Source organism: Phaseolus vulgaris, chromosome 7 (genome assembly GCF_051622355.1).
Source record: "Phaseolus vulgaris cultivar YP4 chromosome 7, ASM5162235v1, whole genome shotgun sequence".
Classification (NCBI taxonomy): Eukaryota; Viridiplantae; Streptophyta; class Magnoliopsida; order Fabales; family Fabaceae; genus Phaseolus; species Phaseolus vulgaris.
In genome coordinates this window covers 13,744,438-13,758,079 of record NC_143504.1, presented here as the reverse complement: position 1 = coordinate 13,758,079, position 13,642 = coordinate 13,744,438, and positions in this window count along the sequence as shown.

Sequence of the window (13,642 nt, the reverse complement as noted above, 5' to 3'; positions counted from 1 at the left end):
AAATATTTTATGAAATAAATAAACATTCGCAGTTGAAAGATTTAAAATTAATTACTTTATTTATTGCTATTTGATGATGTATTCGTTTGGGTGGAGGTAGGGTTACATTTGTTTACACAGTCATATTTTAGAAGAAAATAATGAGTTCACTTATAAAGCAGTGTAATACCCATGCATTCCATGAATTTATTTAAACATGAGAAATATGAATTTAATATGTAAAATTAATGTTAAGAAATGAAACTTTTATTAATTCATTAATAATTTTAAGATATTTTCTGCAGCTTTAAGGTTAAAAATATTAATTGTCAATTTCAAATAACTTTATAATTAAATAAATTAAACATAACAGTTATATATTATGTTTATTGATGTAATTTATTAAACACGCAATCTTATACTACACTTTTAATGTAATTTGCATACATTTAACTTTATACTATTATGTAGGGTAAGATTTTACATCATGGTAGGTCATTTTTCTTGTTTTTTTTATAAATATGATTACAGGTTAAGCAATAACGCTTAATAAAATTTACAACTAGAGAAAATGACATGGTATTACTAATACGAGCCAAATTCTTTGTACGTTTAAAAAGTGAATGTTTCAAGTATTAATAAGTGCGCGAATTACTAAATATAAGAACTTTTTTAATAACATTAGCATTTAAGTGAACTTTTATATAAAATATTTAAATTTATCTTGTAAAACTTGCAAAATTAATTAAGATAGAAAAAAAACTAATTTAAATAACAATGCGTTGTAGATGCTCTGATTATTCAATACAATAAGTTAAATACGTATACTAGTTATTATTTTTGTTTCTAAATATGTTAAGAATTATTTTTTTATCAATGTTGTCATTTACATTGGAATGATTATAGTTTTGAACATCAGAGTTTCTCATTTATCTCTTGTTTCTCTTCTAGTCTTTATGATTTATCTCCTTTTATGTTTTCTGATTTGTGAATTTACATTGAATTTTGTAAATGGGTAACAATATATGAAATTTTGTTACACAATGCTATATTTCAAGTTGTTTTCTTCTTTTGAAATAATTTTAGAATTTAGTTATTGATTAAGAATCATTTTTGATCCTGCCTGTTGACCGGGACGCAAGAACCTTGCCTCGTCAAACCTGGATCGACTTCTGCGCCGTGTTAGCCTCCGTCCTTCACCGTGATTCACCTCAAGAACCTGCAAAAGACAGAACGGCGCCGCTGCGGCCGATCATGCTCCGACGCCCAAGTCAGCGACTGAACCACCAAATACTAAGAGAAAACTCAAGAACTCTAAAGAACCGTGCAAAATTCTCTCTCAGCGTACTCAAGACTCGCAAGCGTAAAGAAGTAATCTAAACGTGCGTACCTCAGAAGTTCGAATCTTTTATATACCTGCGCACTTTCTCTCTCCAGACAGTTACACATCTGGACACGTGGCTCGCATCCAGCTGTACACGTGTCACCATCTGGAGCATCCTTGACTTGGGCGCCACTTCTTGCTCTTCAGGCTTTTGGCTAAGTTACTTATGCATGACACAACTCAGTGCATAGCTGCCTTGGAGCGTGATCTCTTCTGAGTGGCGAGTTCGGGTGCCTTCGTACACACCTTCCCTGTGGTCTCGCCGGCCGCCTTCATGATCTACTTTACTTGCTTCACCGTGTATGTTCAGGTAAGCTGTCTCCCGACCTCATCCTCTGGCTAGCTAGGAAATGACTATCTGACTTCATCTTCGGCGATGTCCTTGTTTCGGCGATCTCTAACCACTAGGTCATTGCGGGTTCGCATCTGGCGACTTCATCTCAAACCCGGTGACCGCCGGTTTAGGTATGCTAGAGACCGGGGCACGCCAACTTAATAACTGGCGACCACACGAGCCCCCCGACTTCCTTCCCTTCTGCCAGCCATGGGCCCTGCTCAACACGCCTACATAATAGCTCGCTGCCACGTCATCACTTCCGACTACCAGGACGGTACACAAGCCCCCCAGTCTTAAGCGAAGACTTGTCCAGCGAAAAGACTAAAGAAGTCACGTCACTACCGATCTACGTGGCGCTGGCGCAGAATTCCAAACGTTCGTACTTTCTGCTTTCCTGACGCTCCACCAAACACTTTTCCAATCGCTCGACACGTGGCTTCATCAACGGTCATCTTTAGCTGTCGTTTACGCTTCCACAAATCGTTTGAAAAACCCTTAAACCCATTTCATTTCTACTGTTCCATCATCTCTTTGCCTTCTCAAACGCTCTGAGTTTCCTCTACAAACCCACGACGCTCTTCAACTCTCTCAATCCCCAACTTCCTTCAGCGTTTGTCTGATCATCGAAAGGTACTCCTTTTACTTCCTCTGTTGATATTTGCTGCATTTTAACCGATTCGCATCATCCATTAACTGTCTGGTGCATACGCTGTGGGCTGTTTCTTCTTCTTCCCCCTTTTCGTAACTTAGGGCTTCGTCTTCCATTACTTTCATCACAACGAACTTTCGTTCGTTCATTTTTCATCCTTCGTTCACAATCAAGTCGACCTCTACAACCTTCGCTCACCTTTCTTTTCCTTTTTCCTTTGCAGTTCCCGCGATGGCTCGAACAAAGACCACCGCAAATCCTCCTCCTTCGTCACGAAACCCTCCATCCCAAGCGCATAACCCATCGCGAGCACCTGGTGCTCCCTTTTCCTAGGCTGAGAGGCCTGCAACTTCTCACCCCAACCTTGCTCAGGCAACTCCACCCATCGCCGGAGGTGCCTCTATCCCCTCTCCAGACTACAAGAAACTATACCCATGGGCCACCTCAACTCTGCTGAAGGAGACTTCTTCAGTAAACTCTGCTCTGGCGGTGCTTCGATTGAAGAAAGGGGACGAGCCCAACCTTTCGTTCCACAAGGAGCACGATGACAAACTGATGGTGCTGCCTTGCCCCCCCGATGTGCCAGTTTGCGCGGATGACAAGGGGAACAACGGCGAGTTGTTCTGCTTCGTTTATACTACCCTCTTCAAGAAGGTGAAACTCAGGTTTCCTCTCACCCGTTTTGAACGGGAACTCTTAACCGAGCTCGACATCGCCGCCGCCCAGCTCCAGCTGGGCATTCGTGCGGGCGTTTCAAATTTTGTGCGCGCATTTGGGACTACCGGCCTCGGTAGATGTGTTCCTTTTCTTGTTCGAGGCCAAGAACCCTGGAGATCGCCTTTGGGTGAGCCTGAACGGAATTGCTGGGAGGTCGATCCTTTCTATCTTCCAGCAATCTTACAAGGATTGGAAGGGAAAATTCGTCCAAGTGCGCCAAAATGACCGGGACACTTCGCTGCTCGACGGCTTTCCCTTGTACTGGGTAAACAAGGGAAATAAAGACTCCAAGGGAAGCTTTAGAAGGCCAAGAAGCCTCGACAATATGGGCGAGTTGGACAAGGACCTATGCCTCTTCTGGAAGAGCGTGGCAGCCGGTAACATCACCTTTCCCACCTCTTCAATCATCTCCTTCGAGTTCTTCGAGGACCAACTCGAGGCTCACATAGGTTAGCACTTACTTCGACCTTTAGGTTTCATCTTGTGTTGCACCTCTGTTTCCTGTTATTGGGCGTCCTGCTGGTCGCACACTAGATTTGGTTTTTATTTCCTGCTCCATTTGTTTGTCTCATTTGCACATGTACTCACACACTTCACCTTTACCTTTGCGCTTACTTGTATATTCTTGCACTATGCAGATTTCATGCTGAGCAAAGGCAAGTTAGCCGAATTGAGGGCGCTCGCCCGAACCCACGGATTGGCGTCGGGTTCCCAAACTGTGCCTAACTCAGTGGTGGAGATCGCCGCTGCTCAGGACAGATCGCCCCCGCCCATCGCCTCCAGAAGCATTGCCCGCTCCTCAACGAAAGAAACTCATCTTGAGGAAACCAAAGAGGAAAACTCCTCAAGTGGTCCAAGAAGATGAAGAAGAGGACGACGAGGCAACTGAGGATGGCCTCATCACCTAAAGGAGAAGGGTGGCACCTTCTTCACCACCTGCTCCACCTGCTCTTCCAACACCAACACCGCCTTCTCCCCCAGCTCCAACACCAACACCGCCTTCTCCCCCAGCTCCAACGCCGCTAGTTCAAGCAGTACCTTTGGCAGCTGCATTTCCTGCGGTTGAGGCTAACGAGCCCAACTTCATGAGAACCCTCCGAGCGCCTCCACGCCATTCGTATCCGCTGGAGAGGGTCCTCCTTCAACAGCCTCAATCGCCGAAACTGCGCCAGGTGGGGATGAAGGCGCTCATAACTCGCCGATAATCATCACCGAATCCCCTACATCACCACCACGCCAAGAAGCCCAACCTCAACCAATCCAAGAGGGCGGTGGTGAGAGCCAGCACTAGGCTCCTTCAGCGCCTCCACCAACAGCGGTTGCAAGCCTTCCCCTCGCGGTTAAAGGGATCTAGGGACCCTTCACAGCCAAACTCAGAATGATGGCAGAGGACCTCCCCTCCATCATATCAAAAGCTGTGGAGAGCTCCAGCAAAAAACTTCAGGACGACATCTCCGTGCTCCAAGAGGAGAATCGCCTAATAAGGATCGAGGCGGAGAAGTTGTCTTACAACCTTATGATGGCGGAAATCGAGCATTCGCGGTGGAGGACGCCATGAGCACTGAGCTGAGGGATGCGCGTAAGGAGGCCACCGATCTGCGCCAGAAGGTGCACCTCCTAGCTCAAGAGAAAATTGAGCTGGAGAGCAAACTGGTTCCCTACCGTCTCAAGGTGGCTGACCTGGAGGCATCGATTAAAGCAGATGCAGCCAAGGTAGAGAGCTTCGAGAAGAGGTCAGTAGATCGGGAGGTCCTCTTAGGGAAAGTCGAGAAAGAGAGGGATGACACCGTGGCTGAGCTCGCCGAAGCCAGAAAGGAGAATGAAAAGATCGCTGCAAAGCTGGCCCAGGCGCAGGAGGAAAACAAGAAGGTTGCTGAAGACCTCATTCAAGCTCATGAGAAAACTGAAGAACTAAAGAAACGAGCTGATGAGTTAGAACAGCAGACCGAGGGGCTCAAAAAGCAAACTGAAGAGCTCGAGCTGAGCTCCGCCCGAATCCTCGTTGCTGGGTTTGACGCCGCCCTGGAGCAATTTGCCTGCCAGTACCCTGATCTGGACCTCTCCATGGTGTCACTAAACAACGAAGTGGTGAATGGGAAGATCGTTCCTTCTGAAGATTAGCTGCTTCCCTCCATCACTTATCTGCCTATTTGCTTTGTACAAACTTTTGTAATAACTTTCTTTCTTTGTATTTGAACTGATGCCACCTTTATCATAGATTTTTCTGCTTCTTCATACAATCTCTCTGTTTGCCTTGCTTTTCCTTGTAAAAAATCGCTTAAACGAAATTGACTTAGTAATTCTGCGAGCGCAACTGTTCACTAACTGCTTCAAACTATCAACCTTCGAACAATTCTAACAACTTGTGAACTTTAAGGTAATGAACCTCAGCGCGAAACCACTTACCAAACAGCGAGTTTCAACCCAACTGATAGTTTAAGACATAGCTCACCTGATCTGCCCTATCCAAACGGGCCTTAACTCTTGCCATTGCTTGAATTTCTTCTGATCGCCAAAGAGTCTTGGCGATACCAGCTTTCTCTTGCCTTCATAACTTGGCCATTGTTCCCTTATCTGGGGGTAGAGGCGCCTTTCGGATCCTTCTCTACCTCCCCTGAATTTCAGAACAGTAAGCCGGATAGCTAGGTGTTCTCTTCGAACCTACCTTAACGATCCTTTAAACTTCTTCCACCCTCCACACCGTACCTGAACTCGCTCGAGACGAGAAGGATTTTATCTTGCCTAAACTCGCTCGACGGCGAGAAGGTCTTTGTCTCGTGCCTCTACATTGCCCCAGGGGCTACATCTTCTCTCCCCTGGAAGCACTGAGGACTTTTTACTGGTGCCTCTACATTGCCCCAGAGGCTACATCTTCTCTCCCCTGGAGGCACTGAGGACTTTTTACTCTTTCTCGCCTGCACTCGCTCGACGGCGAGGAGGTCTTTATCTCTTTCTCGCCTCAGGACGCACGAGGGCGTTGAGGTTTTTTAAACATTGCTGGTGCCTCGGATCGCCGAAAGACGATGAGGACTTTTAACTTTAACTGATGCCGCCAATCGCCGAAAAACGATGGGGACTTAAAAACTTTTTTAGAAAGCATGCAACATATAACTTCAAAACTCGCCTTAAATCACATTCGAGTGACAAGGTCTTTTTTCAAAACTTTCGCAACAATAACAAGCACGCAATCTAAAACAGTTTAAACTTCAAAAACTCTTCTTTATTGGGTGGCCTCATAAAAAACCCTCCTTAGGGAAAAAAGAGTGCCCCCTTCAAACTGTTTTAACAGAAAGCTTGCAAACTCTTCGTGTTTGTTTTTACTTACAAAGCTTTTAACTGTAATATAACTTGAGGTGCGTGGCGTTCCAGGTGCGAGGAATCGCCCCTCCTTCCAACGTTTCTAATCGGTAAGTGCTGTTCCCGAGCGCCTCGATTATCCTGAACGGTCCCGTCCACTTAGGCGACAACTTGTTCTCCATCTCGTACTGGTGGGCCTTCCTCATCACCAGGTCGCCTTCTTTAAACTGCCTTGGCATCACCTTCGAGTTATACCTTCGTTCGATCCTTCTTTTCACTGCCTCAGCCTTTACTCTCGCCTCCTCCCTGACCTCATCCAGCAAATCCAGATTCAGCCTTCTTTCCTCGTTCGAGTCTTCCGCTACAAAATTATGGAATCTCGGCGAGCTCTCCTGGATTTCCACTGGAATCATTGCGTCGCATCCATAGACCAGGCTAAACGGGGTCTCATGGGTTCCTGACTGTTCGGTGGTGTGGTACGCCCACACTATACGGGGTACCTCCTCAGCCCACGATCCCTTGGCTTTCTCTAGCCTTCTCTTCAAACCTCTCAACAATACCCGATTGGCTGACTCTACTTGGCCATTTGTCTGGGGGTGCTCGACGGATGCAAATTGATGGCATTTCATGTGTTCTTCTTGAATCAAAGTAGTAAAAAGTGATGCGGAAGCAATGGGTGAGTGAAACAAAGCCCTCCTAGGAGTTGTGTTGGCTTTGAAGGTGCATGAGGAGTGTGGTGTTTGAGTGGTTCAGCCAGCTCAAGGGAAAAAGGTGAAAGGATTGAAGTTTAGAGCCTAGGATTCTAGGGAGAAGCAAAGTTGAGCACAAATGGGCAGCATAACTTTACTCACAATAAACTTGAAAATACAAGGTGTAGGCTCCTCCTTTTATAGGCTAAGGAGGACCATAATGCAACCCTAATGCTAGCCAAATGAAATGTAAATGTGAAGCACATGGGTGCATATGGCACATGGGTGCACAAATGAGCACATGGGAAGGGGTGTGTCTAGTTTTTATGCTCACCCCCTCCATGGGCTTTTCTAGACCGGCCTTGGTAAATTTAGAGGTTTTTTTAGAAACTCTAAGTTTACCTAGGTTGGTGTTTTAGGTGCCAAAATTAATTCTAAGAAAATTACAAATAAAGTTCCTATGCTAATTTTGACAAGAAATTAAAGTCTACTCTACACTAGAGTTTATGGCATTTGAACATGTAAAAGAACGTCTTCTTGGATCCTCTTGGCCATAACTCTATGGTTGGCCCAAATCTACCCTTTGGTGGGCTTGCATGTGGGCTTGTGCTTGGGCCTCTTCCATCATCCCCTCCCTCTTGAAAAGGATTTGTCCTCAAATCCATTGCTTCTTCTTCTTCATGGCTAGGGGAAAGGATGTGGCTGGATGGTGTCCATCATCTCCTCCTTCTTGAGAAGATCTATCCTCAGATCTACAGACTTGATCTCGGATAGCAACCTTTTGCTTCGCCAAAGCTTGTCCTCCTGGATCAAACGTCCACCTATAGAAATAATCAAATAAGGCATAGGTGTTAGTTTGCAAATTAATTTTACTAGGTTGCCATTTTTGTTTTTCTTTTGGTTTTGGCAACCTTGGACAAAGTTTCTCTTTTAATGGTTGTGTGTGGTCTCTAATCATCTTATGTATTTTAAAATGTTCATTTGTGGTTACTTTCTCTTTAGGCATAAATCCTATAGAAGATGGTAACAACTTAAAAGGAGAAAGATGATTGAACCCACACATAACTTTAAAAGTAGAAATATAAGTAGTTTTGTGAACTACTTTATGGTATGTTTGCTCACCTCTAGAGTTGTGTGTGCACTTCATGATTATTCTAGGCATAGTAGAAAGAGCTAGATTTTCAAATATATTTTGACCATGCGTTTGAGGATGATAAGAATTTAAAGTGTGCAATTTAGTTGCAAGTTTTCCAAAGGAAATCCTCAAATCATGGTTTGCGTAATTTGGAACTCTATTCAACACTATGCTTGAAGATAAACCATGAAGATGTATCACTTCTCTAGAGAAGAGTTTATCCATAACCATGAAGATTGAATCACAACCTTTTGTTGTCCTAGGGAGTTTTAATATGAAATTTATATCTTCCCAAGGATCATTTGCAAAAGGTGAAGGAGTATAGAGTTTATGAGACATTGCCTTGGGCGTAGTTTGAAAACAAGAATTGTACCTAAGGTAATGTCTTTGAACTTCTTTTCTCATGGGGGACAAAAGTTTTCCTTTTAAAAGCTCTAGAGTTTTATCAACTCTAATTTGTCCCATGAGTTCTCCTTCATGAAGACTTTTTCTCTTATGTGTAAGGATAGTCTCGTTGTGACAACCATTGTTTATAAGGATTTGTACACTTTGCAATGGTTGTCTCAATAAGACATGACAAGTTTCTTTAGGCACTACTTCACATAAAAAATTGTTTTTGTAGATGCTTATAAAATCTTGACATTCACTTGGTGATATCCTAGCACATATGAGAAATAATCTATTTCATTTTTATCTATGCAAGCTTCTTTTAAAGACTCTTCTTTTTCACTTAGGCTTGCAAGTGTTCCTTTACAAAAGGTAAGGCTTTGAGGTTGTTCAACAAGACACATATTTTCAAAGGTATTTTTAAATCTTTGGTCTTGTTGAATGACCTTGTGGGAAGGAACACTCTTCTCCCACGCCTTTTGTTCTTCAAGGGTCTTCTCATGCTTTTCTTTTTCTTCTTTTTCTTTAGCTTCCCTTTCGACTTCCCCTCTCTTCTTTTGTGTTTTTCTTTCCTTTCTTTCTTTATGGGAAGCAAACAATTTTTCTACCCTCATTTCCCAATCTACGCATGCTTCTATATTTTCTTTTCCATGGAAATGGGGTTGGTCTACCCTAACCCCTCTTGGGTTTTCTTGTTCTTTTCTATCTCTTCTATGTCTTCTAGGGGGTGCTTGATAATAATCATTTACTCTAATGCTTCCCTCCCCAAAAGAATCATGATCTTTAGAGATATATGCATGAGAAGGTAATTTTTTTAGAATGTGAGACTTCTCATCCTTTGCTTTAGTCAAAACATTAAGTTTAGTCTCACTCTCCAATTGTCTATAAGCAATTGATTGCACAGTTTGTGAAACTTCTTTCAAAAGAGTTTTTAAAGATTTTAATTCACTTCCAATAGACTTTGTAGAATGAGAAGAAGAAGACATGGCTAAAGCTTTGTGTATACAAGTATTTTACCTTGAGAAAACTTAGGAAAGTCAAAGAAGGTAGTTTTCCAGGTAAGGGAGGTGAGTCACAAAGGACTACTTAAATACCAAGCCTTTGCCTTAGCCAAAAACTATCCCTCAATGTCTTCACACAAAACTTTCTCTTAGTAAACCACTTAGAACACAATTAAGTTGAGAAATCAAATTTTCAATGAAAGAAAACAATGCAAGCTACTAATCAACAAAGCTAGTCGGTTTAACACAAACTTAACAAAAATAACCATGCAAAGCGTCACTAACTAAGCAAAAGAAAAGGCAATTACAAACAAGTAACAATTACTAATCAAGAATGCTATACTATTCGGCCCTAGGTGAGGCTTCTTGGACACTTTGAGCCCTTGAAGACACACTCACCGTCTAAACGTAATTAACAAGGTAATTAACAAGGTAATTAACAATAAACCAAGTTGCAAAGGAAATAAGAGAACTCCCTTTGTTGATCCTCTTTTGATTAGTGCACTTCCTTGTTGTCTTTGATTGTTGATCTTCCAAGTGTTTGTAGTGCTTATTTCAAGAATGTTTGTTTCGGCTTTGAATTTGTCTCCTCCTTAGAATGTTGGCTTTAATTCTCCAATTTCCAGCACCTATTCACAAGGGCTAAACCTTAAACCAAGTCAAATTCCATGCACATAAGCACCAAGGGAGAAATTAAATTCCAGCACCCAAAAAGAGAGGTCAAGGAACAAAAGCAAGAAACAAATTTAATTGAAAGAAAACAGTACCACCAAAAGGATTTATAATATGACAACTTAGAAAGAGATTCAAGAAATTAAAGCAAACAATTAAAGAAGGTTGACACACAAAAGAATTCCTAAAGAAAAGCACTAGATTAGATGACCAAATAAAAAAACAGCACCACTGGAAAATGTTGTGGGCCAGAAAACGTGTTTGTTCCCCGATTTATGCTGATCTGTATTTTTGGAATTTAGCTCTGAAATTTGTTATGCAAGATGTTCAGGATCTTATCTAAAATCTGGCTTTGGATTCACTCAAAACGGATGCACCATTTTTTTTTAATAAATTTTGCAAAATTGGTGTTCGGTTATGCCAGCTGGAGCGCTTCAGATTTGCACTCTGATCTTAAAAGATTTATCATTTTTTTTCTGTTGCTTCTTTTGACCTAATTCTTTTTTTGTCTTTTCTATAACACTTTAAACTTGCATTTTCCAGAAAATCAGAATTTTCCTATGGGTGGAAATATTTTTCTGGGTTAAAACAGCCAAAACAGAGAAGGTGTAAACAGGGGAATCTGAAAACTGGAAACAAAAACAGCAGATTCAAACAAATTAAAGAGACCCAAAAGCAAGAAACAATCAAGCCAATAATAGGACTACTAAGAATTGTTGACAAATATGGATTCACATGACTTGACACAACATTTATAGATTCAGAAAATAAAGACTCAAAGCATAAAATGAAGCAAAATTAAGAAAGCAATAAGGACTCAAATTCCTAAAAGAAAACAGCCACTCAATGGTGTAAGGAATCCTATCACAAGCTGCACAGAATTTGTTCAAGATCAATTGAACAATTGTGCTTCGGTTGGATCTTCCATAAGCACACCAAGAACAATTTAAAAAGTAAAAAACAGCAAGACAAGTATGGAATTTAAATGACAATATGAAATAAAGAAGAACTGAAAATTTAAAAGACCAAGCTACTCATCTTGAAGAACCAAAAGCTCATGATACCAAATGATGGCATTTCATGTGTTCTTCTTGAATCAAAGTAGTAAAAAGTGATGCGGAAGCAATGGGTGAGTGAAACAAAGCCCTCCTAGGAGTTGTGTTGGCTTTGAAGGTGCATGAGGAGTGTGGTGTTTGAGTGGTTCAGCCAGCTCAAGGGAAAAAGGTGAAAGGATTGAAGTTTAGAGCCTAGGATTCTAGGGAGAAGCAAAGTTGAGCACAAATGGGCAGCATAACTTTACTCACAATAAACTTGAAAATACAAGGTGTAGGCTCCTCCTTTTATAGGCTAAGGAGGACCATAATGCAACCCTAATGCTAGCCAAATGAAATGTAAATGTGAAGCACATGGGTGCATATGGCACATGGGTGCACAAATGAGCACATGGGGAGGGGTGTGTCTAGTTTTTATGCTCACCCCCTCCATGGGCTTTTCTAGACCGGCCTTGGTAAATTTAGAGGTTTTTTTAGAAACTCTAAGTTTACCTAGGTTGGTGTTTTAGGTGCCAAAATTAATTCTAAGAAAATTACAAATAAAGTTCCTATGCTAATTTTGACAAGAAATTAAAGTCTACTCTACACTAGAGTTTATGGCATTTGAACATGTAAAAGAACGTCTTCTTGGATCCTCTTGGCCATAACTCTATGGTTGGCCCAAATCTACCCTTTGGTGGGCTTGCATGTGGGCTTGTGCTTGGGCCTCTTCCATCACAAATACTTGTTGAATTCCCACCCCTTCGCACAACTTCTTCAACAGGTGACTTGCAAACTGAGTCCCGTTATCTGACACCAGGCGCTTGGGCTCACCAAACCGGCACACGATGTTCTTCCACACAAAGCTTTCGATCTTGTGTGCGGTGATCTGGGCCACTGGTTCCGCTTCAATCCACTTGGTGAAATATTCAATTGCCACCACCAAGTACTTCATCTGTTTGATCGCCAGTGGGAAAGGTCCCAGAATGTCGATCCCCCATGTATGAAACGGCCAAGGGCTGTAGATCGACTTCAACTCCTCGGGAGGCGCTTTGTGTCAATCGACGTGCTGCTGGCATTGCTTGCAACACTGTGCGTACTTCTTGCAGTCCTCCCTCATTGTTGGCCAGTAGTAACCTGCACGGAGGGTTCTTGCGGCCAGAGCTCGACCCCCGACGTGACTTCCGCAAATCCCTTCATGGAGCTCGGCCATGATTCTTGTACATTTCTCTCCGTGCACACATTCCAGGAGTGGGTGTGTGAACCCAAACCTATACAACTCGCCATCAATCATCGTGAACTTGCTGGAGTTCTTCTTTATCTTCCTGGCCTCCGTCGGATCCAGTGGGAGAAGGCCATCCGCCAGGCATCGCTTGTACTGTGTTACCCAGGTGTCTGACTCATGGGTAGCGCAGACCTGTGCCACGTTCACCTTCTCCTCCCGGCATACTCTTATTCTCGACGATCTCAAGGTCTCCTGAGTTAAAGACCTGTGACTCCTCACCGCTTTCTCCGTCGATTTGCTTATCTGAAGAACCAGGTGATCTGCCACAAATGCTCTAGGCGTCTTCAGAGTTTCTTGGATCACCGTCCTCTGCCTACCCCCTTTGCCTGAACTGGCGAGCTTAGCTAGCAAGTCAGCTCGGGCATTCTGCTCTCTGGGCACATGCACCACTTCAAAGGAGACAAAGGAACTCTTCAGCTCCTGTACATACTCCAGGTAAGCCGCCATTTGTGGATCCTTGGCCTGGAACTCGCCTGTGACTTGCCCCGTGACTAACAGCGAGTCACTCTTAGCCATTAGCACCCTAGCTCCCATCTCCTTGGCCAGCAAGATTCCGGCGATCAGCGCCTCATACTCTGCTTGGTTGTTGCTGGCTTTGAAGGCAAGCCTCAGGGACTGCTCAATTAGCACGCCGTTGGGACCTTCCAAGATGACTCCAGCACCGCTACCCTGCTGGTTCGACGATCCGTCCACCGAGAGCACCCAACGAAAATCATCCCCCTCAACTCGCGTTGCTTCTGATGAGAGCTCGACCACGAAATCAGCGAAAATCTGCCCCTTGATCGGACCTTGGGGCTCATACTTGATATCGAACTCCGACAGCTCCACCGCCCACTTTACCATCCTCCCAGCTACATCGGGCTTCTTCAGAACCTTCTGGATGGGCAAGTCGGTCATCACCTTTATTGTGAAACTGTGGAAATAGTGGCGTAACCTTCTCGCCGAAAAAACCACTGCCAGTGCAGCTTTCTTCAAGACCTGATATCTCACCTCCGGGCCCTGCAACACCTTGCTGACGAAATAAATAGGCTTTTGAGCCTGGTCCTGATCTTGGGCGAGCACTGCACTCACCGCCCTCT